This window comes from Mytilus galloprovincialis, chromosome 7, assembly GCF_965363235.1.
Source record: "Mytilus galloprovincialis chromosome 7, xbMytGall1.hap1.1, whole genome shotgun sequence".
In the NCBI taxonomy this organism is placed as follows: Eukaryota; Metazoa; Mollusca; class Bivalvia; order Mytilida; family Mytilidae; genus Mytilus; species Mytilus galloprovincialis.
Window position 1 is genome coordinate 4,716,238 of NC_134844.1, and position 27,540 is coordinate 4,743,777.

Here is a 27,540-nt window from a genome sequence, read left to right on the forward strand (position 1 = left end):
GGCTGTAAGACTGGCAAATGTAAATGCAAAAAATTGAAGTTATTGCGTAATTCAAGAAGCCATGCTTCCTTGTTTTCAGCAAACAAATAGGTTATGTAATCTATTAGGCTTAGCTTTTGTTTCCAACTTTTTGTCATGATGTATGTTTGAAAATAAAATTTGCTTAAACGACTTTGTCACTTTGCACCAAAATAAAATTGAGAATGGAAATTGGGAATGTGTCAAAGAGACAACAACCCGACCATAGAGCAGACAACAGCAGAAAGACCGTATTTAAGTGGCATCAAGCTGTTTAGCTAAAGTTGAACAAGGTCTCATGTTAGCTTATGTTATAATTTTGCGTCCTACGTTCGTTTATAATTTTCTAAAATTTATAAATCAATACTTATAAACACTTGAAAATAAGAAAAGAAAATCAAACACAATATAAATTTCAAAAATACGACAAAATGACAACAAAAATCCAGACTTACAAACGCAAAAGAGAAGAGTTTTTAAATAAGAAAAAACAAATATTACTGGAAGATAGAGAGTTGAACAAGTTATTATATTTTTCTCCACAAAATTTGTACAGGTAATTACTTGTACAATTATATTTGTACAAGTAGTAACCTGTATGATGACATCATACAAGTAATTAAGTTTTTGTACAAGAAATAACCTGTACAAAATAATACAATGTACACAACATATATATAATAATAGATAAAATGAAGAGAGTCTTATAACAACAACACTTTAGGGACTGCTGCAGAAATTTATTGATCGACATGTTTCGGTGCCTAGGGCACCGTCATCAGGTTAAAATAGTTATCAAAAGTACCAGGATTATAATTTAGTACGCCAGACGCGCGTTTCGTCTACATAAGACTCATCAGTGACGCTCATATCAAAATAGTTATAAAGCCAAACAAGTACAAAGTTGAAGAGCATTGAGGATCCAAAATTCCAAAAAGTTGTGCCAAATACGGCTAAGGTAATCTATTCCTGGGACAAGAAAATCCTTAGTTTTACGAAAAATTCAAAGTTTTGTATCAGGAAATTTATAAAAATGACCACATGATTGATATTGATGTCAACACCGAAGTGCTGACTACTGGGCTGGTGATACCCTCGGGGACGAAACGTCCACCAGCAGTGGCATCGACCCAGTGGTGTAAATAGTTATCAAAAGTACCAGGATTATAATTTAGTACGCCAGACGCGCGTTTCGTCTACATAAGACTCATCAGTGACGCTCATATCAAAATAGTTATAAAGCCAAACAAGTACAAAGTTGAAGAGCATTGAGGATCCAAAATTCCAAAAATTTGTGCCAAATACGGCAAAGGTAATCTATTCCTGGGACAAGAAAATCCTTAGTTTTACGAAAAATTCAAAGTTTTGTATCAGGAAATTTATAAAAATGACCACATAATTGATATTCATGTCAACACCGAAGTGCTGACTACTGGGCTGGTGATACCCTTGGGGACGAAACGTCCACCAGCAGTGGCATCGACCCAGTGGTGTAAATAGTTATCAAAAGTACCAGGATTATAATTTAGTACGCCAGACGCGCGTTTCGTCTACATAAGACTCATCAGTGACGCTCATATCAAAATAGTTATAAAGCCAAACAAGTACAAAGTTGAAGAGCATTGAGGATCCAAACAATACATTAAATCATGCTGAAGTACAAAATCGAGTTGTTAAAATTTAAACGTCACAATGTTACAATGGTAACTAACGTTATTAATAGCAACTGAAAGTGAAAGTTCATTGTAAGTATGTAAGTAAACTGTAAAAAGAAATTAAAATAAAATGTTTGTTGTGAAAATGTTTGTTAAAATTATTCTGCCAACATGTGTTTGTCCTCTTGCATCGTGGAAAGAATAATACAATATGTTGTCAGGCTGTGTATAGACTGTATAGGTTGTGTGGTCTGAATGTTCTATTAACTTTCTTCTCCAAAATAGACGACATTTTATCAGCAATTTCGTACCATTTCGACTGGCTTCCCTTGGCCAGAAGTACTGCTTCGAATCGCGTCAGGAATGCTGTAAAATGTTTCGGTCGCCGAGAGTAAAGGACAAAGTATAAATATCACTAGTCTATGTTGAATTTTAACTATGTGTTCGTTCATCAAACTATCGGGAATGGCCAGTAATCTGTAAAAGTGGTTGTTTCTCGAGAGTTGTATGTTTGATGAACATATTTTCGGCAGCATCAGATTGCATTTGAAGAATACGAAATCGGGTGCATTTAATTTCAAATGAATTCAGTAAGAGAGAAATAATTTCCTATTACTGTTCTTTTCCTCCTTAGGGCTCGTTTTTGGTTAAGATGGTCCGTTTATCTATTTCTTTTCTTGTGTTTGACGGCGGCATTCTCGGAAGGTTCCTGTGGGTGCCTCAGCAAAATATAACTTTGTTTACTTAACTATAGACTTTCTCCGGTCCGAGTTCATTTTGTTTCTGTTGTGTTTGTTTATAAAATTAAGAATGAAAGTGGAGAATGTGTCAAAGAGACAATAACCCGACAAAGAGTGTATCAACGTACCTCATCTCCATTAGAGTTCACAGAAGATAATATGTTATACTATTAACTTGATTAAGCTATTAGGCACTATCCGTTTATCAACTTATCGACTGGACTGGAAAAATAACAGGTGCTTCGATAAGTCATGGTTCATGTACAACGGATAATAGGAGAGTATCACATTTACTCCGAAAGCTCTAACCGATATTGCACCTGACTTATTAGAATAGATAAAACAACGGCGAGCTTTGTTATTCCAATGAGAGTTTTGACACTTTTCGACTCCTATATCCCACTTTTACACAGTCAAAACTAAAGTGTTTCCTTTTTAAATAAATGTTGTTTGAAAAATGCAAGTTGGAATTTACTTGCTGCAACACACGTATAAAGTCTTCTGTTGTACACATGTAATGAAAAAGATCAAAATGACTTACTTACTGTGATGAGTTGATAAACATCTATATGTATGGTTTTAACTTAACCTATCGGCAGGTTTTATGTTTTCTGATGGGCACCAATTACACACCTTTAGTTATTAACTTGTTCTTGTATTGTTGTGAATCACAGTGTGTGACAACACTCTGTTAAAATCCTTCTTAATTTCCTTAAAAACACGTAAATATATCTAGGACAGTGGTGCAACAGTACAACATAAGAACGAAATACAAAAATCATTTGAAAAAGTCTTACAATAACTCATCTGATGGATGCATATAGAAACTCATCTGACAAAAAAGACAAAGAGTGAAAGTGGTAAACAAGTATTTTGAGCGCTCAACCTTGCCCTTACCTGGGGCAGCTCTGTAACAACACAACATAAGAACAACTTGTAAAAGATCGGCACACAACTACTTCCATAGATACAACAGACACAAATCACCGAAATAAGAGATATTGCTGTTAAAGTTAAAGCTAGTTCAGAGCCAACTATAACTGATGAATTAATATTGTTCTCCAATACTAAAATATCAATCAGTACACACTCAACGGATTTAGTGTTAAGGCGTCGCTAACAGTCTGAGAAACAGATGATCAGGGTTAATGAGTTTTCATTATTTTCCATATTTATTATTTAACAATGTATAGTTATAGTTATTGGTTAGGTTTTCGGCCATTTTAAAAGATAACATCATCGTCATAAATTAAGCCTATACCAAGTCAGGAATATGACACTTGTTATCCATTCGTTTGATGTGTTTGCGCTTCGGATTTTGGCAACTGGTTAGGGATTTTCCTCGGAGTTCAGTATCTTTGTGATTTTACTTTTTAATACTTCAAACATACTGCATCTTTTTATTTTCATTTAATTGAACATTGGCAATACGAAATTTTATAAAAATCGAGTTTTAATAAATGTAATAAATGCTGCGGATCATATTTCATATCATATTCTCGTCTAAATGAAGATATGCAAGTTATAAATTATGGCTGCGTTGAAGACACATTAAAATATTCAACTATTTTCTGCTGTTTGCTCGGATTATTGTATCTTTGATACATTCCATGTTTCCATTCTCTATTCTATACATAAGTATATATTCATGTGTTCATGGAAAACCTAATATGAGTAATATAATTAATGTCTACAGAATACAATGGTCTAGCAGTAATATTCCTTATGGTTATATGACCTCTTTATTTCAAATAACAAATTAATGTAATAATGGTTTTAATATAAAGGGTGACTTAAGTTTTCTTTGAAGTGGAATAAACCCCATAAGGATATATTAAACCAAAGAAAATGTAAGTGTTGTTACTTCATGGATGTAGATTTTAAGGTTGACATCAAATGCTTAGAAAACAAAGGGTCATTGTGACATATAAACACGCCATGATTATATATTGAAACGCTTAAAGAATAATTCTCCGTCAACAAATACACATGCAATAAGATGGGTCAAATATTCCCACAAACAAAATCCCCCCAAAATCCAACCTATTGCATAGATATGTTGTAAAGATTATAAAAGCAGATGATTTTTTTTTAATTGCTGTTTATTCAGTTCTCACATATAACTGTCTTCCGAGATTTTTTATTTCAAGTTATTTTCAGCTTAATTATTTTCCTGATATTATCTTTAATAAGTGCTATCCATTGCCAATTTTGAGATTCAATTTCCTTACAAATACGTTTTTACTTTGTGGTGTTTTTCTCAATTATATGGCAAGCATCTTTTTCAACTTATCCAAGTTGTTAAATCAGAGATGCTCTACATTACAATGTATTAAAATCTTCCTTAACATTATGTTGTATTATATGTGTTTATGTAATAATTGATAAAATAAAGTCAAATGCACAAGTAAAGTAGGTATAATTTCCTACTGAAGTCATTTTTTTTTTTATATTATATACATACACAAGGCACTAACATTTCCCCGTTCCGTGAGGAAATCATTTAAGAGACATATATATGGAAATCTTTCCGTATTTTAGCACTTTCTATCATCCATGTCCATAGCTGTAGAATCAGTGCTTAATTAATAGTTTTATTTGGATAGTATGTGCTCTATCATTATCAAAAACTTGTAAATACCCGAATTGTACTAAGGAGTACCTGCAATAAGAATTCACATCTGAAGCTTATTACTGGAGATGCTTTGCAGGTTTGTTCCTTTTGAATCCTGAAATTGCTTTAAGCTTGCTCTTTATATCAACGGGCACACTATATATGTTCAAAGTTGTTAATTATAATGATGTGCTACATGTGTATGCACATGTCCAAGATGATAACAAGATAAAACTGAATTCTTTAAAAACAACTTGTAAAGACTTTAATACTTATATAAATAGATAGGTGGTAAAATAAATGAAACAACGACATGTGCTTAATCTTTGTAACCATATATTGGTAATACATTGTATATAGATATTCGAGGAATGTCAACTTAATCTAGAGAACATCTCATTAGTATATGTATAAAACCATTATAGGAATATAGTGCAACTACATGCTTTCAAAAGGTCTAGTACATCTCTTGTTATGTATGCATTATAGCATGCTGTACGGTGTGAGCCAAGGCTCAATGTTGAAGACCATACTTTGATCTATAATGGTATTGTGACTTATATGGAGATTTGTCTCATTGGCACTGATACCACATCTTTTTGTATTTAATCATACGTCATGAAGAATTCTAAATTCATATCAAAAGTAAAGGTCAAAGCTAGGGAATGACTCAACTGATAATAATGACACTAGTGAGTTGAGGAACTGAGACTTTCTAATTTAAGACCCCGACATAGAACTGCGAAGTTATGTAAAATGATAGTTACGGTCTTTCGTAATAAATGAAAATAGTAAATTATAACAACTTTATTATTAGACCAATAACCGAAGTAATCTAATACATCATGGTGTTTTAAGGTTTCGTTAGTACACAGTAAATGGAGAAGTTCATAAAACTTAAGTTCTACTTTTTAGGGGCAAGGATAAATTTATGGTTTTTATTTTTTTCCAATTTTTCTCTGTGTCAATTTTGATTTTTTGGCTTTCTATATTTTTACAGTTTGCCTCTGACCATTCTTGCATAATCGACGGTAGAGACAAAATCATTCGATTATTAAAATCTAGGCAAAAATACTTTTAAAGATTTCATTGCCTATTTTACATGTTTCCTAAATATATCTTTTTGTTTATTTGCCTTCGATTTGGTTCTGGGTTTTAGAAGGATTCTGTGTCTTATTTGAGATTTTCGCATTGTGTGTAAGGTATTCTACTTATTTCATCTTTTGGCAGGATTTTAGGGGGGAGGGGCAAAATCACAAGTTAATGCAGGATATTTAATACTATTACCAAAAAGACTATAAACAAAAAGTACAACAACAGTCTAAAATACATTCAACAAAAAGTCTTAAGATTGAAGAACACAAACCAAACAAACCAAAATTATGCAAACAAATTTGAGAAAGTGCATATTCAAGGTTATAAATTATATGTCATTACAACCTTTTTTTTATTTATTCAGCAGAAATACATTATGTCATTGTCAATATGCAGACTAGTAAACAATTTTTTATATGGTGTATTGCAATTCTAAAATTCTGCCGCAAATCGAAATTTCTAATTTCTCCGTAATTGTTCCTGGCACCAGTCCAAACTACCTTATATGGGCATCTAAAAATCTGCTGAACTAGATCATGAACACAAGGTCGAAAAGTGAACTTTGAACAGTACAAGGAAGAAATTGACAGAATTTCTGATTTTTGAAGCATTTCCTTGGCAGATATGGTCTTATAAATAAATGATAACCTGACATTAATAACAATAGGTATCACATGTTCTTCCTAGAGAACAAACAATTTTCATTATTAAAAATGTATTGTTAAAATATAAACTGATCCCATTATAAAAAAAAATAAGTAAGTAACGTGCAGAGTATAAAAAGGTCAATGGAAGAAGCCAAATTTCGAAATTGCGTTGCAGAACACACCAAAAAAAACCTAACAATACTTGCTGGTTTCATTCATTTGTCCTTAATTTTTTTTCTTTGGGCTCTGAGGGTATAAAAGTATTAGTATACAATTTCATTTCTGACATGAAGTCTGAATGAACACTTCGAAAAGTCACAAAAAGAAAACAATAGAAGAGATAATGCCTAAAAATACAAATGGGGTCAAAATATTGCTTTTGTTTGGAAACTGAACTTTTTTTCCTACTGTGTTCACCTACACAATTTTGCTTCAAATTTTAATTCTCCCACACGTATAACTGCTATTTGATGCACTTATGATATACCCAATAATAATAAGAACAATGTACAACAAACAAAAACCATGCGTGCTAGATATAAATGTATGGGGCGAATTGAAAACTGAAATAAGATAGATTAATAAAATGAGTACAGTAAGTGAATTCATAAAAATGATATAACATACGTACAAATTTAATTATTAAGACAAAAGTAATTATAAAATTGACGAATATTAAATCTAACATGGATTGGTATGTCAAAAATACAGTTTATAATAATAGGCACAAACAGATATTCTTTAATTGGACTAGCTTTAAGTATTCTTCTAATTAATATGTATATTTGTATATGAATAACTAGATGTACATTATCATTCAAGATTATCACAAAGCTGTGAAACCGGATGAAGAAAAAATTCAATATATATAATATAAGTTCATCTTTCCGTCAGATCAACCGAAATGAATAGAAATTGATAAATTTTAGATTTGTTTATTATTTATTTTTGAAATTGAAGACTATTGTACCAGGCAAGAGGAGGTAACAAGGATCCGGAAAGTTGTCTCTTTTATCTTGTTTATACATCATCCGCAGACTGAAGGGCCTACACTTCAGTTAACCACAACATGGTTATCTCCTTCAATCTTAGGAAAGTCATTTTAAAATGTTAATTCTATAAGCTTAAAGTCAATATTTTATTAAAAACTGTAAGATAAAATAATATGAAAATAATGTGGTATTAGCATTTGTATACATGTTATACACAATAAGATATTTTCATTTGGCCATTCGATCAGGGACTTTCAGTTATGGATTTTCCTCGGAGTTCAGTATTTTTGTGATTTTATTTTTTACTATAGACTAGACATACATGACAGATTTGCAGTGTCTATGTAAATGAACAATCACAAGTGTATGTTCAGCAAGCACCCACACGTACATTACTTTATTCGTTGAAATATTACAAGTTTATAAGTTTTAGTAGGGTTAGAGCAAGACATATTGTATATACTCTTGTTCAGATACATGCCTTGTGTCGAGCTCAATTGTGTTGTTATTTGTGTTTCGTTGGGGTCTGTCTCATTTACAAGTAGTCAATGCTTCGGTACTGACATGATTAAACAAACTTTACTAAAATTGTCCGTGTATAAATTTTGAAATATTTTATGAAACTAAGGTTTCAACTCCCTCAGGCAAAGTTGGCTTTAGATGAATTTGGCTATTTATTTTAGGTATTTTTAACATATAGCTCTTCAACGATTTTCGGTACTTATACATCTTCGGATTTCAAATGTTTGGCTTTGAGCGTTCCTGATGAAGGTAAATCCAGAAAAGCGCTTCGGACGCAATAAATTATTAAACGTGTTGTTTTATATTTTTACTAATACCGATCCTGTTTTATCTCAGAGTTCTAGGTTGGTCACCTGAACAATTGTAATATTTCATTATTGTAATAATTTCTAATACATCATTATCGAAAACAATAACTTTTAACCCTTTTTTAATCGGCAGTAACCGTAAACTAAGTCGAAGGATTATTAGTCCCACTCTGGATTCCATTGTGGGTTAACAACACCATCTTAAATCTTTTTTTGATTAAGTTCTACAGCTTTGAATTTCGGATTTCCAAATATATATGTCGGTTAGTAGATACCTTTTGTCCCATTAAGAATCTAGTTCATCAGAATTGATAACTTACGTAGTTGTAAACAATTTTACAGTTAAGCTTTATATAACATACATTGTTAATATATCACAAAAGACGAAACTTTAATCAATATTGTATATAAGGAAGACGAATGTTCGGTTTTCACTGCTTTCACAATGTTGTTATTATATTTTCTCATTATTTTAATCAGGTGCCATAAATATGCGTATGACGTCTTTTCGGTTTCATTTACACCAAATTATTGCCATATTGTCAAAAATGGAGTTTTACAACTTAAACATATAAAACGTTTCTTCTAAATAAAATTTAATATAATATATTCAAATATGTACTACAAATGAAAAATACAAGTACACTGCAAGTAAATACATGAAAATTATTTAAAAAAAAAACATAAATATTGTCTTGGCAAATTGTTTTAGATTGGGTACAACTTGTTTTAGAACTATTTGGTTTAAATACTGTTCAATATCATAAGTGATTTAGTACCTCATCTGTTTTGGGTATGTTACCACAGAAAAATTCTACGCAGACAAGTCTGCTCCTGTCGTAATAATTCCTATAAGTCTGGTTATTTTGGAGACCCATTTTCCCCATAAACTTAACATAATTTGCTGCTTTAATTTCTGTAAAATAGATAGCATGTAAATCTTTTTTTCGGTAACGGTAGATGCTGTTATTTAAAAGAAAATACTGCTGATAACAAAGGAGGAAAGGATAATGTTCCATGATTTTAATTTACCAACAGGGTCATTTTTCAAACATTTTTTGAAAATATTTAGACAGCAGAAACATAAAACATTTTCTTTTACATAAAATTAGTTTTCGCAAATATACTTTAAATTAAAAAATACAAGTTGATTGCATGTATAGATTAGAGAATCAAAAGGACTAACTGTTATCTTGGCTGACATGTATGAAATGGTTTTAGGATTGAACGGTATACTACTGTTGCCTTTATCTAAAACTATTCTGATTGATATTTTAAAAAACAAATTATATACAACAATACAAAAAGGTTGCCCTCCAACACCTCATAGCATTGAAAGTATACCGTTTTTTTTTCAAAAGACTTGACTCACGAAAAGAAAATGTAAACTAAATAAGAATAAAGGCTAAGACAAAGTGATCTGAATGGTGTTTAATATAACTTAAAGTTTTGAGGAAGCTTTCCGTAAACTGATTTGTTATAGATATATTTTGTACAAGTCCTTAAAATAGTATATCCTCAATTATATCTGATCTTTTTATCTATATATTGAAAACGTCCTTCAAATTGTATATCTTGAATTATTACACTCCATATTTATTGAAATATGAAACTTATTTGAAATTATAAATTAATAAAAAGAATAAAAAGTCATTAAAAAATATCAACCCAGTTCATAAATATTGAAAGTTAATTGATTAAATCATGGTATGATTGTGATTTATCTACTCCTTCCCCCTTTTCCTTATTATGCATGAAAACAATTATTAAGGTGCTTATTATGTTCCGTGTTTTGACATATACAATAATGGTTTATGGGGAAGATTTGCTTGGGTTTAAATTGCTAAGTCTAGTTTTTTTTCTATATTCAGTTTTGTATTTTGGTAGTTTTTAGTTTTTCTGAGGGCGCTGTCAGTTTGTCCTCATGCATTTCTCGTCTGTGTTTAATAGTTACAGTTACAGAAAATTAAAAGAAATTGCTATTAAATTACTTCCAGAGAGTTTTCCCTTAAACAAAACTGTGTCATGATGAACACGCCATAAAATATTATCATGACAACATGGCTGCTTACGGATCTATATCCTTTCATCAATATAAATCACCATACTTGACAATAATGAATAGAAACATAAATAAACATCAGTAAAGTAACAAAATACTAGTTTTTCAGTATCATTTTCATTTTCAGCACTAATTACAAACAGGGTAATTACTAACGATACGAAGAGTCTGGTTAAATCCAAATATAGTCAGAAATTATGTCATTCTTTAATTGTCTTTTAATTATTTTCTTGTTATTCAAAATAGGCCAGGGTTTGTTTTTCAGATATACAAGTAAGAATATGTGTATATGATTGCAAATGTTTTCATTTGTTTTATAAAAACCTCTATCATGTTAAAAAATTGATAATGTCCATTATTAAAGGCCGAATATGATTTGCAGATATATTTTGATATTCAATCATATATAAATTGATAATTATGTAATTTTTTTCTATCCTGATAAGTATTTACTGGTACTTTATATCATCTCTTTTAAATATGTATTAGTTTTTAAAATATTTTGGCCTAGAGCATCACTAAAGGGACTTCAATTGTTTGAATGCATTGTGTGCAATAAAATTGGTACCATTGGTGTCATGTAGATGCCAGTCAGTTCTGAATCTTATAATACGGAAAATACTGATTTTATGTGTTGGTAATATTTAACAATACTGTTCAGCTGTTCAAAGGAATTTGTACTCTTAATTTGAAATGCATTTTTTTCAATTATATTTACAGTACAGTGTGCAAAGTTTCTCATCAAAATTTTTTTATGCAATTGTTCTTTTTTGGAATACATGTTGGGTAGAATTATATATGTAGGACTCTAAAGTGCGATGGGGACGTATTAGAGTCCTACATATATACCTTATGTCTTGTTCAATTTTTATATTTTCTCGCATCAACCTTATTTTGAAATTTGTTAATAATCATGATACCAAAAACAATAAAATTATCGTTTCGTTATCTACCTCTATGAACCATACCTCTGCTTTAGGTTTACAAATATAAAAAAGATTGGAAATATAAGATTTTGACCTGCTTCATTTTAAAGTTTCGTTAATTTTAATGGTTGATAGTAAATGTTCATAAAAAACAATAAGTAAAATTGTCTAGTTTATTCAGAGGTAATATTTGAATTTTGCTATACATTTTATTTACTGGAATTTCCACTGGACGTGTATTAGCATATCACGTGATTATCAAATTCAATTTGCATATCATGTGACTATCTCATTTACTTCCTGGGTTTATACTAACATTGTATATACAAACACCTGCCCGCAATTGTATTTTATCTTTAAGAAAAAAAACTTAAGAGAGATATATTTTGGGAAACCCTAAATATAATAATTCGAAGTGGCTAATCTCAAATTATATGCTGCAATACGTTTTTACATCTTAAGATGTTTAAGGAAGTATTGGGTTATAAACAAGTAATGCCAGAATCTTTTCATATTTTGAAAAAAAAGTGGTAAAATGATCACGTATGTGAATCTTCACAAGATGTCTGCGTCGGCATATGCATGTTAAAAATCTGAAACATCACATATTTGTCAGACAAGAACATCAAAACACTTAGCGTAAAAATTCATGGAACACATACTTTGAAGATTGTTTGTTCCAATAAAAAAGTAAAAATTGTTTTAACATTACAAACATCCTAGCATATAATAATTCTGGAATTTGAATTAAAAAATACTTGAGAAGATCAAATATGTTTCTTTGTCCTTAGTTTCTGTTGTTTAAACTATTTCTATAAAGATACTGTTATATACATAGGATGCTATCATTAGTTTTAAAGATAATTCAGGGCGAGTATGTTTGTATTGATATCTACTGTTGCAATAAGTCTGATAGGTCAGTTATACTATATCTATACAAATAGATTAGACTGTCGGTTTTTCTGTTTGAAGGGTTTTACACTAGTCAATTTTAAGACCCTTTATAGCTTACTGTTCGTTGTGAGCCAAGGCTCCGTGATGAAGACCGTACTTTGACCTATAACTGTTAGATTACCTTAGCAGTATTTGGCAAAACTTTTTGGAATTTTTTGTCCTCAATGCTCTTTAACCTTGTACTTTATTTGGCCTTTTAAACAATTTTTGATTCGAGCGTCAGCGGTGAGTCTTTTGTAGACGAAACGCGCGTCTGGCGTAAATATAAAATGTCAATCCTGGTATTCATGATGAGTTTTTTGACATGTATGGAAAATTGTCTCAATGACACTCATACCATCTCTTCTTATATCTATTCAACGACAAAATACCTTGTTTTATTTTTTTGTAGTAGCTGATATGTATTACATTTGTATGTGCGGTTTTCCAAGTCTTGCTCATTACATTAGTTCTACACAACTCCATTTTTGTGACAAAATTATGACATTATACAACTTACCTCAGTATTAAACATCAATATATAAAGCCTAAAGTAACAGCTACAAATACCTTACAAACAATACCAAAATAGAAAAAATAATAAAGGAACAGTGAATGAACCAAGGACGTTGATGTATATACAGCAAGACCACCGTATGCATTTTGATAATGAACAAAGCACATACCGTTTAGTAACCCTAAAAATGTATCGGCGAAACAAAATGGAAATCGATTCGAAAAAGAAAAACCAAACAGACTGATGAATCTACGCAAAATACAATAAAAAAATATCGTGTGGTTTTCTATGTTGTGATGTTATGCTATTGTTTCAGAAAAAGGGAGAAGATTTGGTACTATTAAAACGTTTAATCCCGCTGCAAATGTTTCCATCTGTCCTAAGTCAGGAATCTGATATACAGTAGTTGTCGTTTGTTTATTTAATTTATACGTGCTTCTCGTTTCTCGTTTTGTTATATAGATTAGACCGTTGGTTTTCCCGTTTGGATGGTTTTACACTAGTCAATTTGGGGCCCGTTATAGCTTTTTGTTCTGTGTGAGCCAAGGCTCCGTGTTGAAGGCCGCACATTTACCTTTAATGGTTTACTTGTATAAGTTGTTTTTTGGATGGAGAGTTGTCACATTGGCACTCATACCACATCTTCCTATATCTAATAACAGATAGCAAACGACGACCTAAATGATGCCGACTGTAGTTAACATATGTCTACATTTAATGAATTGATTTAAAAGATACTTATCGAAATTAACAATAGAAGATAATGGAATTTGCATGAATTCCAAAAAGAAACCAACTGACAGATGCCTTGGTGTAACGGTTTATTTCTTCCTCTGTGATATTTTATCCTGAGGATGATCTGTCCCGGTAATTTTTTTCCAGGCATGGTATTTCACAGGTTGATTTTTTCCAGAGGAGTGAAAATCTATCTGTGTTATGCGGATAGTATGTACCGGTATATATTTGCCGTACTATATTTCACAGAACCGTGTGAAATAGAGTCCCATTAACTACTATGTAAGTTACTCACAATCAATATATACCCGACTATAATTATAAAATGTTTCACAAAGGTAGACCAAATTTGCATAATTTATCAAAGGGAGGTAATTATGAGCAATTTATATTTTAAAGATATTAATATAATATATTTCTGAATCTATTTTATAGTGAAATTTTTCCTTGAATCTTATTTTTTATATATTCATTTATATAAAAAGATGACTTACAACTTGATTTAATAAGAGAGATAACATTTCACAGGTAAAAACTATCCAGCTGTTAAACATGCTTTTGTTCCAATATATTGTTATGCTATGATTTATTTGATTTCCATATAATCAACAGCTACATCTCTGTCCCCAGACTATTTATATAGTTAAAAATATCATCATAATCAAATTCTTTTATTACTGTTAACAGTAGTAATGCAACTATATTTCTACCTTACTTTTAAATTTATATTTGTACTGAGATCTGAAAACAACTCACTTTTACATGTATTACACTAACCTTATTTAATCATGATATTATTTTCACAATTACGATCTTTGAAATTACTTCTGTTTTTCTTCCCTATGTTTCATGATCATTTTCTTTTTAAAAGGATGATATTGACTTGAATATTTCAGGAAATTTTTTCAAGGATAATTTGTGAAATTATTTACCATTATAATACATTTTTTTTTAATAATTTCGCTTTATTTCAAATACACTATTGTTATTTCATAGTATTTTAAAGGATAAGTTTTTTTCTAATAACTATAATAAGTTAACTACCCAGATAGAATTTCACGGCAAAGGAAAAAATATCCCAGGGAAATATTTTCCTCCGGATAAAAAAAGAACAACAACTACTGTGACATTTTTTCCTCCGGATCAAATTTCACCCGGATATAATTTTGCTTTACATAGGTTCTAAAGAGTTATGTGTATTGGAATAAAAAAAGTAAAAAGGGCCAAACGAATTATTTTGTTTTTCCTTATTTGAATTAAGGAATATATAGGATTGCATGTCATGTGTTGTTTATCGTGTAATTTTGTATGTTCCTATATGCCATACACTATTGTGCAAAGTTTGAAATTCATTCAACAGTATTGATAAAATAATTTGAGCTTTGTGGCCGCTTGAAAAGAATTAATCGTTAATTATAAACATCAACATAATTTTCTGTACTATTTGTTTTTATCCCATCACGTTTCGTTCAACCTTCGTATGTAACGCTGTATTGTTTCATTAAATAAAATTAAGTAAACATGATTTTTTTACAGGGCATCGTAAATTATGATATACAAGACATAGGGGAATGTCAGAATCATTGAAATGTAAACATAGTTTAGACATCTCCAAGTTTTATTTCTTATAATTCTGACGTTTCTATAAACTCAACAATAATGTCTATACCACTTATTTAACACAGAGTCAACTAATAAGGGCAAAAGTAGTTCATCGCTGTTTAAACTAATGTGACGAATTGGGAAAGCCGTTGCCTCCTTATTTACATTTTTAGACATTAAAACGATTCAAAACGGAGCAGTTTCAAATATGACATGTACCTTTACGCAGTAACTAGGTCAAAGTGACAGTACCTGATATATGCATTTTTCGACTATTTCCCTCGTTTTATTTTTACTATGATTTGTATCGTTTGATGGTTTTATTCGACATTGGTAAAATATTATCTGTAATACTTAAAGAATCTTTTTTTTTTTAATTTGAAGCTCCAATATTTGTCTATAAACTCATCATAGATACACGGATTGAAATTTTATATTGCACCGAACGTGCGTTTTGTCTGCAAAAGACTTTGCAGTGACGCTCGAATAAAAAAAGTTGAAAAGGCCAAATAAAGTAAGAAGATGAAGAGCATTGAGGACCACAAATTCCTAAAAAGGTTTGCCAAATACAGCTAAGGTAATATATTCCTGAGGTAGAACAGTCTTAGTATTTCACAATTCAAAGTTTTGTAAATAGTTAATTTACAATTATGATCATATCAATGATAATTTATGTCAACACAGAAGTGCTGACTACGGGGCTGGTAATACTCTCGAGGAATAAATAATCCACTAGCAGTGGCATCAACCCAGTGGTTGTAAATAAACTCATCATTAAAACTCCTTGATTTAGCATTAATATTTTTCATCGTGTATTTATCAACAATTAAAATATGTATGCTTTTGTCAAATTAAGGCTTTCGTATTTTGGTCCAAATGTTAAGTACTATTTATACCCTATCCTTTTCATATGTAAGATATCAAACAAACTATTGTCAGTTTGATTGAAATTGAAAAAGAAAAATATGGTCACAGTCAATAGACGTTCATATATATAACGAATTGAAATATCATATAATTTAATAATTATAGTAAAAATATATGTTAAACTTCTGGATTTGATTTGAGATATGTAAAGTTAAAACTGATTAACAATTATAAACTAATTTTGATTAAAACATAGATATATAGTGTTAACTCCCTCACCTGACTCATTGATTCCATGAATGTTCATACATTTGTTCGTCCGAAGTGAGACAGAATGCATTTGCAGAATAGTCTGCTGCTATATGAGCACATGTCATATTGTTTCTCAGAGACAACTGTTTTTCATGTACATTTTTGATAACTCAATATATTGATAACCATGTATATCTCTATATCTAGCTGCCGACTTACTGGTAAAAGCTACAAAAACCTGAAAACTGTTGCATGAAACCCCTTATTCATGTAAAAGAAAGACGACAATGCACAGTAGATAATTACAAACCTTTAGATTTGTTAATTCGTTGTCAATATAATACAATTTCATGCGGTTTTCATATAATTGAGAGATTTAACTAGCTAACAACCAGGTTTTATCGACCATTTTCTATACATGGAAAATCCCTGTACTAAGTAAAGAGTATGCCAGTTGATATCCATGCGTTTGATTTTGTCATTTAATAAGGGATTCCCGTAGTGAATTTTCCTCGGAGTTCAGTATTTTTGTGATTTTACTTTTTAGACGAATATATAAACATATATGAGTGTGTAGTTTCAGTATTTGGTACTATGATCTATTGAAGCTTAGCTTACATTTCTGTTAGGTAGTGGTCATTGGAATGATTATTTACTGCACGCAAAGATAATTATTAAATCATTCTTAACGTTACTGAAAGGTCAAAATATGTGTGTTGCTAGTGAATAGTGTATTTAAAGTTAATAATGGTATCCTGACGATTTGGCCATATTGATAAAATTTGTTCCATTAGATTATTTGAAGTTGGGAATATGAAATTTTTAAATGTATGCATTTCTCTGCAATTGTATATTCAACATTCTTTTTGTTCAAATATGTAATTTTCTATTCTTAAGATAACACACTAACATAATTAAAATATCAGCACACATGGGCATGCATCTCGTTGTAACGTTATATTTGCGGGAAAAAAATTACTGTTCTGCATTCATATATCATTCACACAACGTTGCGTATAGTTGATCGCTAGACACAGGTCATCATTTTGTTGCGATTGTTCATTGTAAATTGTATACAATTTCCTCATTTTATGTCTGTTTCCTTAGTTTGTATCGTTTTACTCGATTTGTGATATGTGTAAACTATTCTGACCTAGATCTGAGATTGAAGGTGTTATACCAATGAAGAAAAACATGGTTTCGTTTTAAGCACACGCATCAATTTAGCAATCCCAACTATTCATGTGTGTGCAAATACAAACTAATTGAAATTGAGATATCAGAGTTATCATTTATTCCTTTCATATCTATTGTATTACAGTAAATAAATTAGATATAATATGTTTTGAGAGAGGGTCAAAAGATAACAGAGGGACATTCAAACTCATAGATCGAAAATAAACTTCCAACGCCATGGCTAAAAAACAAAAAGGAACAACAGACAAATAATAGTACACACGACACAACATAGAAAACTAAAGAATAAGTTAAAACGTCGATCTAAATTACATTAAAGAATACAATTTTGATAATTATTATGGTATGTGTGTGTGTGTGTGTATGTGTGTCCTCGAAACGTGAGATAAGATTTCATAAAAAAAAACAATTTTGTTATAAATCCAAAACTTCAGAATAGTACAATAAAACGTTATACAACAATCTTCGTTCCGGGATTTCCACTGGACATTTATATGTTTCTTAAACTTAAATTTGTCATTTACATAGTTTAGGGATAGTTAACTCTAATAATAATCATAAAACTACCGATATTTTTTAAAAAAAATTTTTTAAAAGAACTAAACAAAGGTATTTATCATGATTATGGTAACTTTTTATAAAAGACTTTATACATTTCGTGACATTTAAACGTGAATAGTTATTAAACTTTGCCGATCCTGCTTTCTATATCCAGCATTATGATTAAACAAATAAATGATTTAATTTGTTAAACATATAATTTACAATATTTCTATAATTTTAAAATTGTTTTTTTTATTTATATTACCAATTGAAGTTTCTTTGATGGACACTGGTATAACTTCACCTTACAATCGACTACAACTTCACATTTAGTTTTGTATAATCGCAAAGTGACCATGCACTCATACTGGGGAGCTAGACAACTACATCAAAATTAGAAAATTAGTGAAATATTCGGTTGTCATCATACAATCTCGAAACGGATTGAGATCGGGTGCGTTTTGTACTACAGATAAAGAGAGGCGTCTGTCCTATAATATAAAAAGTTATTTTAATCTAATATTTGAAGTCCATAAAGATCACAGTCCAGGTCTTTTATATAACATGCGATCTTCGTTTTGTAATTAAACATGGTCTGAAGAAATTTAAGAATGAATAAAGATTAGTCCATTTATGAACTAAAGGGTGTGTTGCGTTATGCACTTTTAATTTTATATATACTGCAGCTGTCCTATTTGAGCAGTCAAATTGCATTGACTGTATATTCATATGTGATATACAGTCACTGACCGTATATCACCTTGTTTATGACGTTGACAATGAGTTTCCGTAGAGTTTTATTTATGACGTCAATAAAACATACAGGTTCGCGGAAATTTTACGTCGTCCGCTTCAAATTAAAAAAATGATTGTTTTTACCCTAAATATTTCATTTAGAACACTTATAAGAGTTGCAGTATATAAAGAATAACCATACATTGTCTCGAAATATCAATCGGTTATTTGTACTCGGCTCGAAACATGTAGAAATGCTCGGCACAGCCTCGCTTTCTACCTGTTTCTAAGCCTCGTACAAATAACATTGATATTTCGAGACAATGTATGGTTATTCTATATATATAAAGATATCACATATGTACATGATGTATTGTGGCTGTGTAATAACTTGTATAAATGATTATATTAAACAATTAATAATTAGATCTGACGTGAATAAAATTACAGAAAAAACTACTTAAATATCAAGCTACCACAATTGCAAATCCCAGTGGACTTTCCAAGAATATTTTGAACTCATATTATAAAAAAACCGTTACCATCGATACTGTAATTTGTGGGAAAATGAAGTCACAAACTATTTCCTCGGGTTATTTAGTACGCGTACTTTAGTGGAATTAGTTAATTTACTGTTTATATTCCGATTACATGTTTAAGTCTTTAAATATTGTGAAAAGGCAATAAATAATAATAATAATAATAATAATAATAATAATAATAATAATAATAATAATAATAAGAAGAAGAAGAAGAATAAAAATAATAATAATAATAATAATAATAATAATAATGATTTGAATTCATGAATAATTTATCTAAACAATGATTAAAATTCAACCAAATTGCTTACCCACACTGGTATTCGTTTTTGACCTTCATAGAGTACATATTTATTATTCAAAAACCAAAGAAATTCTAGACAGTTACACGTTAAATAAAGGCAACAGTAGTATACCGCTGTTCAAAACTCATAAATCCATGGACAAAAAACAAAATCGGGGTAACAAACCAAAACCGAGCGAAACGCATTAAATATAAGAGGAGAACAACGACACAACATCGAAACGCAACACACACAGAAACAGACCAATCATCAGACAAAACACCACGAGAATAACAAATGTAACATGAAAACCAAATACATGAATTTGGGATAGACAAGTACCGTGCCACGTCTTATCTCAATATCTCAAAAATAAGAGAAAACACAAACGACTCAACGTTAAAATGCAACACAAAGAGAAACGAACAATATATAACAATGACCATCTTCCTGACTTGGTACAGGACACTTTTAAAGGGGAATAAAAGTGGTGGGTTGAACCTGGTTTTAAGGCATGCCAAACCTCGCACTTTAATGGCAAAGTTAAATATAACATTGAAATGACAACACAATATTACAGGACTACAATACAAATAAATAGGAGAACATATTATACACAGAAAAACATGATTAATAGATAACAAAAAGCATCAGGTTTAAAATTCAATACGCCAAAAACGCGCCTTGCCCACACAAGACTCACCAGTGACGCCCAGATATAAAAGATCGAAAGTGAAAAAAGTACAAAGTTGTACAGCACTGAAGATCAAAAGTTGAAAAGGTTTCGCAAAATACGGCATTGTTTTTATGCCCGGGATAAGAACATTCTTATTATATAGAACAATTCATGCTATTGCAAACAGTAAATTTTATCAAATGAATATGAAAGAGATATACACAAAGAAACTAAAGTATTTACTAATTACAGAAAACTAAACCTGAATACATAACGCCTAGATATAAAAGATCGAACGTGAAAAAGGTACAAAGTTGTACAGCACTGAAGATTAAAAGTTGAAAAGGTTTTGACAAATACGGCATTGTTTTTATGCACGGGATAAGAACATCCTTATTATATAGAATACTTAATGCTATTGCAAACAGTAAATGTTAACAAATGAATATGAAAGAGATATACATAATGAAACTAAAATATTAACTAATTACAGAAAACTAAACCCAAGTTTATCACAAAATAGACACACATCCGAATCAGTCCAAGCGTCAACGTAATTAAAAAAATTGTGACGTCACATACGATGGCGAAAAGGCAGAAACGTTATGCCACATTTGAATTTATGAAATTTAGAAACAGCATGACGTCACATATGAAAAACTATCATTCAAAAATGAGATAGAATTAGGATTGATTTAGAACTAAATACTGATAAAATCAGGTTAAATGCACATAAGGTCCAATAGAATTGGAACCGTTAATGCTAATGATGTATTCCCAGAAGATAGTGGGTCTGCACAACTTTTGATTCTTAAATGAACATCATGATCTTAAATTTCTTTACATAATGATGTTGCTTCTTAGCAAGAGTGAATGTCACTTTATGCAGATTTTATCATTGCGAAATCGGTAGTATTCTCAATTCCAAACTAAGAGACAATTCAAAAGAATTTGTGCTTTGTTATATGAAAAAAGTATGATCAATAATTATATCTTAGGGAGAACAACATCGAATTTTGTCAAAGCAACATTTTCTGTAACTCACATTATTAATGCGATTGATTACTTGATTAAACACTAATTTCAACGTTTTTTTTATGGTGTTTTATGGCGTTTTTTCTTTAAACAATCGCATTCGAATGAGAAACAACTGTGCTCCTCATTTTGCTCACTTTTTCTATTAATCAATACGGATGACTTCATGCCAGAGAAAGAATAAAAAGAATCTTGTCTTATCCTTTAAATTTACGTTCCGCTGTATTTCCTTCCACTTACTTATTAATGTTGAACGCATCTATCCCATCGAACTTCAAATAAGGATACAACAAATACAATTAATGTAAAAATAAGAATATCTGTTTTATTTTTGGTCTAACATCTAGAAATTGACAATGACTTTCAGTTGAGAAAAAGTTACGACTAAGAAGATGGTTTCAGCTTCCTAATTGATCACTTTCTGTGTCTATTGACTGCCTTCTAACGCTTTCGAAAATATATGTCAATGTCCGATGGAAAGTATCGTTTCAAACGAATTTCATTTCATTACGTTGTTTTCCATTGTTACTTTCCATGATATTTACTTTTCGTTCAATAAAATCAGGCCGTTGACTTTTTTCGTTCAAATTTGTCGGAGCGTTTCATAGTTAAGTAGACAGAATTTGTCTAGTCCTTGCTGAGGGACGTACGATGACCTTTAATTTCCTAAATCCATGTAATAAGGACCTTGATGTATTGTTATCGCAAATATACCACTTCTCCTTATATTTTGAAGGTCAAAATCAGATTTAACAAACCCTAGGAAATAGCATCAAATTAAACCGGAGCGAAAAAGATCAACTTAGTTACCATCTCTGGCTATGCATGTAGCATACGCCGTACATTCACAACTTAGTTAAATGAAACAACATTGATTATGACATAATCTGCACAACATTCCTGGTATTTATAAATTTAAGACCGTGAAAAATATATCTCATGAGTTCTGACACAGATAGATCGGCAATGTTGACCCGTATAAAAGCATGGTGTTTATTCAGTAGTTCATCGTCTTTACCATGCTGGTAAGAATTTTTATCAGGGGAACATACCCATGTTCATAAGTCTGTTTAATTTGAAAATGTACATATATAACGAACTAATTTCGAGACTGCTGATGAACCAGATGTATATCATTCATGTGCTTTGGTGAAATCAATTTTGTATTTATAAGGAATGGTGATTTGAAATGACCTGTGTACATGAATATGAAAGAACATAAGAACAGTTTTGTGATTTTAATCTAAATGTCTTGTTCCAACGAGTAAATGATCCACATCATTCCCGCAATTGAAGATAGCTGCAGTGGTACGACATAAGTGTTACATTACAAAAATGAGTAAATTTGGTAGAAAAAGCTAAATTTCCTAAAGCAGCAGCGATACTAGGAAAATTTATCTGTCAAAAACATAGTAATTGAAAATATTTAAGGGAAAACCAAAAAAAAAAAAAAAAAAGAACCCAACATAGCACACAATCAGCGTGAAAGATGAACCGTATCAGCAGTAGACATCATTTAACAATAAATTAACACATCTCTTGCTAAAGACATGTGTTAACATTTTATTTCCTGGATTGATATATGAGTGGTTTGTCGAATCGAATTGGTCATATTTCATAAAATAAAGAGACCTAGTCCAGGAAATTTAGATTGAGTGTATCGTATTACTCTAACCTTATTTTAAAAAGAAGCGTCGACAAACCAGTTTTATGTATGAGTTTTCAACAATGAACTTAGGGGAGAATAAACAGCGATAATTGTTGGTGAGCATTAAGCGCCAGAGCTTAATTCTGATCTAAAGTGAACATTGGCAATTCGTTTTATATATACTCTCATTTTTCTGTTTTATTTCAAAGTTTTGGCATTTGTGTAATTGGACTCAAAATCTTTTTAAACGGTTCTTATTAAATATCTTATTTTTCTTATTGTTTATCCATATACCGTAAACTATTGTTAAAAAGTATAATAAGTTTGCTGAAATATTATCAGAGAATCTTAGAAAGTCAAAGATATTATACATAAAGTTTAACTAAAATATCTACTGTTTATTAACAAAACAGTTTTGCAACTAACAAATATTTCACAAGATTTAAAAATGTTGCATGGTAATTTGTGTTTAATATGCTACAAATCAATATGTGTCAATGCAGATGAAACGTTTCGTTTATCGCATATTCAGACCCTTTTTATTATTGGTCTTTCATTTCCCCTCTGTTAAATCTGCTGCATTGCAATTGCCTCTGTAACTAAGCTGTGAACACGTGAAAGAAAATGACCTCTTTTTGAATTGTTGTCGTAAATATAAACTTTACGTTTACAAAAGAGGTTATTTTTAGAACACTATGCATCATTGACCTCAAATGACTCAATCTGTAAAATGTATTGATTTAAAAACAAAATATGAAATTTATTATTTTTGCTACCCGTATAAATACTTTGCCATTCGTATAATACTAAAGTGATGTTTATTAAATCTCTATTTAAAGTGATACAAGTACCTTGTCTACTTTTTATATGTATATTACAATAAATACAAAACAGTTTTGATATGGATTGGCCGTAATGATAAGTTTTACACTTAAAGGTTAATTAATTCATTATCATTACAGGAAATTGGTTCAATTGAAATAAATATGTATCAAGTATTAACAAACAATTACTATCATCAGAATGTTAAAAGTATTAAAAAAGTGTATATTATCACATATAAATTGGAAGGAGGGTATAAAGTTCAACATTGGATAAATAACGCGTTCCGACGCACTTCACTTGTGGGTATTCTAAAATTACCTATAAACGTAGCCAAAAATAATTTTGGAAAATCTGTTTAGCTCGGATCAAATTAAATAACGTTTCCAAACAAAATTTGAATATTTAAATAATTTATATTTAAATGAGTGACGCTTTGTATATTGTACACGTCAAAGGCTATTGGGGATATCCACTTTAATTCTTTAGAATGGCTGGACTACAGTATTAGTACCTGCACAATATATTAATGACATAATTGTAGTATCAGTTTATAGACTGTATAAAACAGAGTTGGTATTACTTAAAGTAGTGACATTGCTTTAGAATATTAACAAAAGTTTTTCCTATTGGTATTTAACACCAAGGATTTGTATAATTCGAAACATACTTTACAAATCGTGTATAGTACACTGCCATTTCCTCATATGTGTATGAAGAAAATATTTAAGAGAAAACATCAAAAAGATATTTAACAAAATATATTAATAAATTAAATCTGGGGTACACACCAAGGACACAGATAAACGACAGACATACAAAAGTTAGCAATAACCAGGTGACTATACAATATGTCATGCTCTAAACCATCCGGAGTATATGAAAGTTGTGAATACATTTAACAGAGACTACTGAATAAGTTCGCGACATGGGATAGACGCATGAAGTGTAGATGGGTTTGACTAGCCTTTTGCTATCTCAACCCCAACCTCATCTCGATTACTAGTAAAACAGAAGGTTAATCGAATTGTCAATCATGTTTTAAATTTTCATATATTTATGTCATGTATATTTGTTTTAATTTTTTTAATCCACAAGAACCATAATCCCTTAAACCTATGTTTAAATATCCCTATGGTATCTTTCGCGACTTTATTATCGCATAGATGGTGTTTTTTTTGTGTTATATTTATTGTAGACTTTCTTAATTTGATTTATACAAACAAATGCACATGAATATTTCAAATGTAAAAAAAGTACGTTTTGGTGTTTAAACAATCTCTCTTCATATACGTATGGATGTATATTAGAAAGTAGATGTTACAAAAGAAAAACCCACTAGATACTATTTTCGTGCATTAGACATTTATTTCTGAAATAACATTTTATCAGGTCCTCTCGAGACCAAGAGATAGTTTTATTTGTCAACTGATTATACTATGTAGTGTAATCACGTGAGTCGGGTGAGGTTAATAATTAGTACAATATAGATCTGGCGAGAACTCACGTGCAGTCAATGTCGTTAAACATCTCCTAGTAGTAGCAGCGTACTTGTACGAAACATGTAAAAAGTGTACATACGTCACTAGTGTATACCCTGTAAAGGTACTAAATCCTCGAGCAGTATTCTATTCTGCTTCTTGTATCAAATGTAATTGGTGTTTAATCAATTAAAAAACTTTAAGTTAAACGCATGTGTATCTCCCTAGTAAAGACAGTCTAATTCAGTTGTTTCATTTTGTACTGTATATCATATTTGATTTCATGTATTGTTATGTACATACAGGTCGTTGGTTTCTTTTTGTTTTAATTGTTTTATAATTGTCAGTTTAGGTCTTTTGTAGCTTAGTATGCGGAATGAGTTTTGCTTTTTGATTAAGATTTTACGTTGACCAAGTCAGGAATATGACAGTTCTTGTCCATTCGATTTTGCTGTGTTTTTTCATTTGATTTTGCCATGTGATTATGGACTTTTCGATTAGATTTTCCTCTGAGTTCAGTATTTTTGTGATTTTACTTTTTATAACAGTTGGTACCTTTACGTTATTTGGTCTCTGGCGGAGAGTTGTCTCAAATGTATTTGTTTGATGTGCTTGATCTTTTGATCTTGCCATTTCATAAGGGACTTTCCGTTTTGAATTTTCCTCTGAGTATTTTTTTTATTTTACTTTTTGCAACGCTATGCCTTACCACATCCTTTAACATGCAATGACATGTCGACTTATAGTTGTCTTTTGGTAATTTGGGTTGTTGTTTCATTGGCGTATAACCAACACATATATTTATTCACTGCGACAATATTAATAAGGTAGTGAAAGTTAAACAAATATGAAAGACAGCCATTCAGATGTGTCCAAAATTTTAACTTCATACTTCATTGATAAACATTAAATCTATTAATCAGCTGACAATTTAAAATCAATAGATAAAAAACATAATAAAACAGGAAGACTTCCCACAAAATCAAAGGTATTTCCATCCAATACACAAAGTATATTAAAATACGTATGCTGTATTTGGTATGTATCGCGTGATAAGTGATGCAATATTTGTTAATATATCAATAAAAAACGACTAACAGAGCCTTTATTTATCAAATTAATGTTAATGCAGGAAATTTTATCCCCCTTTCCCAATTTTTTCCCAAAGAATCATTCAAGTGGTCTTTGGTTTTAATAAGTGATGTTTTAGTTTAATTTATTAGAAATATCAATAACTTTGGTAAGTCGCTGTACTTGCATTGCACAAATGCAATAATATTCTATCAAAAGCCAGACCATGATGGTGTGCTGGTGTCCTCTGAAAGACATTATCAAACAAACTGCACATTTAAATAGTTGAACGACAAAGAAACATATGTTTGAATGTCACTTAAAAAACATAAGACGATTTTAAATGACAGACAGCTTCAAGTAGTTTTTGAAGGTTTTTGGTGTAATCTTTCCCGAATAAAGTATACAAAGTTCTTTCGAGTTAAATCTAAATTGCAGATTTAATGAAAACAATAGTTACTCCTGGACATAGTCATATGTGTCTTTCAGGAGTCAAAAGCTTTGCAATATTAGTGTCATAATGTAAACTAAGTATGCCATCTCATAAAACCTCATGTTGATAGCAGATATTGTATTATATAGGCTGTTTGCTTCATGAACCTTTTTTAGACGTTACTATTTTAAAGCGTATGTTGACTTCTATCCTTTTTTAAAATTTGTTGGGTTGCAGTCTCAAATCAAAGATGTTTCAAAGATCATTATCAATCAGGAAACATTTTTTTGCAGATAATATTTATCACCAAGTTATAAGTTTTTTTTTCTCAAAAAGTCGAACAGTTACGTGGATCAATATGATATCGAAGTCTGTCATGTGCAGAAGTATCTTAAAAATGAGTGTAAATAATAAGAAATCCGGAAAGGGTATCTAAAGAACGATTTTATATTTAACATAATGAAAATTCTGTTTTAAGTGGACGTTTGGTGTCAGGGTACTTTTCATATCTCAAAGGAGAAGGGATGAAGTGTTCGTACAAATATCTACGAGATGATTTTATCTCGTTTGTATATAATGACAGACAGC

General features: G+C 30.6%; 1 protein-coding gene across 1 annotated transcript in view; it reads left to right on the forward strand.

The window, feature by feature from the left end:
* Positions 1 to 4,955: 4,955 nt before the first annotated feature.
* The window catches only part of LOC143082162 (uncharacterized), a 44,064-nt gene continuing 21,479 nt past the window's right edge, over positions 4,956 to 27,540 (forward strand). Inside the window, exon 1 of the mRNA XM_076257723.1 lies at positions 4,956 to 5,124. The gene's annotated coding sequence lies outside the window, so the exon portion shown is untranslated. The remainder of the gene's footprint in view (positions 5,125 to 27,540) is intronic.